Raw genomic sequence first — 6,000 nt, 5'->3', positions numbered from 1 at the left:
CTATACTTATCAGTTGAAGATGGTTTGAAGTTGTGCTCTCAGTGTCAGCAGCTGCTCAAACTGAAAATACATATGATGACACATACCAGGAGGTTCTGATGTTGTAATTTAGGGTGAAAACGACAATCCAACAATCACACCAGCATTTAACAGTCACCAGCTACGTATGCAGAGACTCAAATTGAAGGAAGGATTTGAAACTATCTCTCGAGCTGTCTTTTTTTTTATTTTTCACACTGCTGTGATCACAATTTGTGTATAAAACTAAAAGCAATAACCTGCATGTCTCTGAGCTGTGTGGCTATTTGAAACTGGTATTGCAAGCACGTGTGTTGTGATAGTGTTGCATTTTAATGAAGTCTAAGTTCTTGTGAAAGGCTGATTTAAAGAAGAATCTGTGTGGAAGAATAGGTTTAATTGGATCTTGCAAGTCACAAAATTTAATTGGATCTTGCAAATCACAAAATGCAAATGTACTTTTGTTGGACCCCCTCCCCCCATACAGGTAAATGGCCACACCTTTCAAATTCAACACTTCAAATCAAACAATTATACATTTTAAATTTCTGGGTGGTGACCCACTGGTTTGTGAACTCCCGATTGAAGCCTTTCTGACTTTTTGCTGTCACCATCTTGGTTTCTTGAAGCCAGAAGTAACCATATTTAAGCTCGGTATAAGATATACTGATAGCATTGCAGATTTTGCCTGCCAGTAGGATGTCATTGTATCATTTTGTGCTAACGAGAACTTATACAACAATAATAATAAACTTTATTTGTATAGCACCTTTCATCCAAGCAATACAGCTCTAAGTGCTTCGCAACAAGAGAATGACATGCAGTGTTTCACATAAAAGCAGATATAAAGGAACATTTAAAATTATAGAAAAGAAATGAGATGCATAAGAAAAGATAAAATGCATAGAACAGATAAAATGCATAAAATTGAACAAATAGAATTAAAATATAAAATAAGCAATATGCATTTTAAAGGCGCAGCAGTTAAAGTGCAGGCAAGTGCAATAGACAACAACCAATACATTAACCATTTAATAGTTTTATCTGAAATCACTCCATATTTATGGAAATTTATTTATGACATTGGGCCTTACAATGTACAACTCTGTAGCAAAAAGAAGCAGTATTCAAGGCATGTCCTCTGTACATATTCTATAGGTGCAGAAAGATGTTTGTGTGACTCTAAAGTTGTCAATAATGTGATTGCTGACAATCCATAAGCATCTGAAATATAGATTCACTGCTCACTGGAAGCTATTTAAAAGCATTGTTAGGGAGTGCTGCATGAGTAAATGAGGGGGTGATTTGACACAGCTAGTGATTGTAGTGCCAATTGCAAATTTTGAGCAGAATTTCTTTTGTCTCAAACAACTATCAACATTTAAAGTGGCAAGATTCTCCAAACATGTTGGCATTGAAGACAAAGTAGGTGAAAAACTTATAGGTGGAATCGGCAGTCATACAGTAATTATTTAGGACATGCAGACATTTACAGTCTTATACTTAAGGTAAATTTATATTCAACAAATGTTTCACATTGGCAATGGCAACATGTATTTCCAGATTTACCTTGTCGGATCTCTTCCTGACTGCAAAGCTCTTCCAAAAGCAATTTGGATCACAGAATAATGTGTTTTTGGAGATAGTAATCTCCAAAACAACGGCAGAGAAAAACAGCCACAGCAGGAGCAGTAACTTATTAGATTTGATTTAACTACCCATTGTGCTAGGCATCTACTGGAAGTGGAACACTGTTATTCCACTTAGTGAATATTTATATTACTGGAGTTGCCAAACAAGAGAAATAACGTGAGGAGAAGGTGAAAGGAAGGTCAGGAAGGTAAAAAAAGAAGAAGGAAATGGGAGGGTGGAGCATCACACAGGAAACAGGGTGGGAAAATGAACACCAACCACCAACAACATGTTGGTTAAAGGATGAATCCCCCTACATTCGCCTATTTCACTAAGGGAGGTGAACAACAACCACTTTATCTAATCTTTCTGTCCAGGGAGTCTCAACCAAAGTTTCCATCAACCATTCCCAAACTCAGTCTGCTCCATCACCAGAGTCTACACTCCCGGCTGGTCCTGCCCTATTGCTCATTTGGGGCATGGCTCTATGAAACCTAGTCTCACGGTTGTAGTCTCAAAGTCACATTTTTTTTTACTCCCAAATGTCCCCTCATTATTGTTGCTGTTGATGGTCCAAAACCTTTTTCTCCGGCACCATCAAAATTCCGCCAAAATTTCAATATGTCCAACACTTGGGTTTACGACCTGCTATTAATAAAAATTAGACAGTCAGCCCAAGTTGTACTTATTTAAATGTTAGCATGATAACACATGAATCTAAGGTAGTGGTAAACAGCTACCCTCCAAATAAAAGCATTATAAGCACTGGCCTTGCGAGCATGGTAGTATTAGCAGTTAGCTCCCAGAACAGATTGGCCCAAGTTGTCACGATGTGTGGTGTGAGCGGACCCAAGTGCAGCACGGACAACAGCAGAACTTCAGGTAAGGATGTTTATTTCCCAAACACAGGTTATCAGGCAGGCTGGACCGTATGGTCCTCTAGACTGGAACAGCACGTCAGGCAGGACCGACTGTGGGGCGCCCGTGGCCAGCAACAGGACAGCAACTGGATCAACTGTGTGGCACCCGAGGTCCGACAAAGGACAGCAGGCAGGATCACAAGATCACAAGATCACAGGCACGCTGGTAGGAACTGCTGCAGTCAGAAAACATACAGGGAGTCAGAACCGGAATTGTAAATATGCAACCAACCTACAAAACCGCAGCGTAGTACCAGGTGAAGGTATTGTATGGACTGACAGAGGTGGAGTGCAGGACCAGGGTTCATATACTGCCAGGACAAAAACAGAGACAGACAGGAACTCCTGACACAAATAGCCTTACAGCGCTGCTAACAGCATATTAATCTATTTTTCTCCATCTCTCCATTTTCTGTCTCCTCTAATTGTAAAAATCACATTATGTCTTTGTACAAAGAACTTGGTGGTTAGTAGTATTCCAACAGTGAAATCTTCATTTTCCCTCCTAACTAAACCTTTGCCAGATGTTTCCTTCGTAGATAAGAATTTGAGAATATTATTCATTGCTGCCTACTGTACCTGTCTTAAATATGAATGTTATCTGGCTCACTTTTATTCAAAGTGGATGTACAACGTGATTTTCAAACACAAACTAGCAAGTGCTTCAAGGTCGTGCAAATAGGTAAAGTGGTCTTTCGGAGTACTTCTATCACAGAGGGACCACACTAGGGGAAGAGTTTTCAGATTCCCTGCCTCACACTGATGGTAGGACAATTCATTGAGACATCTTTGCCTGCTGCCAGCCTTTCTGACCTGCCACCTGCAATTTCCTGCCTTCCTGCCCTTCCTGCCTCGGCCCCTTTGGATTTCTTTGACTTCTGTCCCTGAACAACCTGTGACTGTACAATAGGGCCAAGTATGGACTCAGCAGACCCAGTGTGTCCATAGAAGATGTGACTCAATTAACCTGCTACGTTGAGTGACTCTATATTTAGGTTAAGAGAGGATTGAGCAGCTCCAGCAGATAAGAGTAAGGTCCTTATCATTGGTTCAGACAGTATGGCTTCCAGGGTTTCTCAGACTTGGGTATGTTTCTTGAACTGTGCGGTCCAATCTCAGAAATCTAGGTTACATATTTAATCATGCAATGTACTTTGATCAACGTATAAAATCACTGACCCATACATCTTTCTTACATTTAAGAAACATGATCAAACTCAAGTCTTTTGTATTACAACCTGAGCTTTTACATGCTCCTGGCTAAACTACTATAATTCCCTTTTCAACGGCCTCATGAAGTCAGAACTGAACTGTATACAAATGGTTCAGTTTGCCTGTGCAAGGCTGTTAACCACATCCTTCAAAACAACTCACATTAGACCCATCTTATCTTCTTTATACTGGCTTACCAGCTTCTAGTCCTCACATGTAGAGCTCTGTATGATCAAGCATCTGTCTGTGACCTGCTCCATCCTTACATCATGAACAGGTCACTTAGGTCTTCTGACCAGGATTTACTTATTACTTATTCCTGCTTTGTGCTGTCTAGTATTTATACATTTTGTGTATTTTAGAAATTTTTACTTTTGTGACCTTCCGCTCTAAAAGGTGCGACAGAATATCCAACCCGGTATCACAACAAAGCATGTAATACACCCCCTGTCCATTAAGGGGAAGCATGTCTTTAAAGGTTTCTGTCGGTTACCCATGGTTCTGTTTTCCTAATGCATGTGACACTAAGGCCGGAGATATACTCGCTTTAAACTACGCGTTTGAATGACGGCCGCTTCGCTTATCCCGTGTCTGTTTGGAGCGTTGGTTGTGCACGTCTTCAGAAATTAACCGAACGACTACGCAAGATGCAATATGCACATGAAGGGTAAGGTAGGGGCAGTATGAAGATGTGACAGAGTCAAAGACCCAGAAAACTAAATGGATGCGAGTCCGATACCGTTACGTCCGGAAAATGCTGAAAAATCAGAGTGGGGATGGAGCCGACGACATGTTTTATCCCGTCATACTTGAATCCCCATAGTAGTGACCCCCTCGATTGCCACCATGTTTATTGTTTACAACAGGCAGATCAGGATGTTCTAATGGTATCATTGTTTCACTGGTGTGCCCTCTGGTGGAGTCCTCCAGTAACACGTGTAGTACATAGACAAGTATATAAACAAATATGTTCACCACGCAAACAGTTGTCAACGCGAGCGTGTGGTTCAACAGGTTCACTGGGTTCAACAGGTTCAATGGGTTCAACAGGTTCGGTGCCATGAAACTGAACACTCCAAGTCTCTCCCAGGAAAACCGCCCTTTCCGTGAGCTGCTGCAATCTGCACCAGCAACATGTCACCTGCCTCACAGCTAGCTGGCTTCCTGGCTGTGTCCTCACAACCGCTGTGGCCCTTTTCACTGACTGCCAAACCCCGGTGTATCAGATTCCTCAACACACTTTCCCACATGTCACACTGTCACTGCTTGCTGCTCAACTTGACAGATCTTAGGTGAACCAGTCCGACACCCTGAGTACCGGTTCAGTTCATACTAAGTCTAAATATGTTACAATAACAAACCAGCTGATGTCCAACCATCGACAACATCCCTCTGCTGAGACCTCAAGCAAACCCGCTGATTCTGAATTGCTCTATAATTCATAGCATATAGGAAATAAGTCAAATTGCAAAATGACATATCCTTCCTTTATTTTAAACTCTGCTACTTTGACTCATGGCACCTGTCTGATTCTCAGACTGACATGACTTTGGGCCTTATAATATTCATTATGAGCTTAATTAGATGTAAAACAGGCCGATATGGCAGCAAAGAAGAATGTTCATAATTAAATTGTGGGCAAAGGTTGATTGGATAACATGCTGCGGTTCTGAGGTGCAGAGACACAACAGTGAAAGTGACAGAGTGTCAAACACAGCAGAGCGGGCACATTGACAGACAAATACAAAATGTTCTTCAACAGATAATGCACTTCCTCAAGTTTCCACACAGCGTGCTATACTTATCTGAATATCTCTCTGCTCATCCAGAGAAACCCAACAACCCCAACTCTGACCTGCTACTTTTCCCATCAGTATCCTTGAGCAAGGCTTTAAGCCTCGTCTGGGTTTCCCTGGATGAGAGCACCATCTCAGTGAAAGTGGGAAACGTGTCGGCAGAGGGCTCTTCTTTTTATCAAAGCAAAAACAACGCAGTGAGAGAAGCAGTCCCAGCTCCCATGAGCTAAAAGCATGTCGAACATGATTGTGCTCACGAGACATTGCTGCCTTTTGAGTGGCACCACCAAGTAGCACATTTTTTTCAATCCAGCTTTGCCAAGGTAAAACCAATGACACTGTGTTTTTTAATCACTGAAAAGGAGGAAGGTAATGTTCAAAGCTATCAAACCTGCTTTATCAGGACCATGTGCTTTTTATCC

The sequence above is a fragment of the Embiotoca jacksoni genome, unplaced genomic scaffold (assembly GCF_022577435.1).
Source record: "Embiotoca jacksoni isolate LCO1_2020_lvr unplaced genomic scaffold, fEmbJac1.0.p SCAF_4, whole genome shotgun sequence".
NCBI classification, from domain to species: Eukaryota; Metazoa; Chordata; class Actinopteri; family Embiotocidae; genus Embiotoca; species Embiotoca jacksoni.
Note: the sequence above shows the minus strand (reverse complement) of the source record.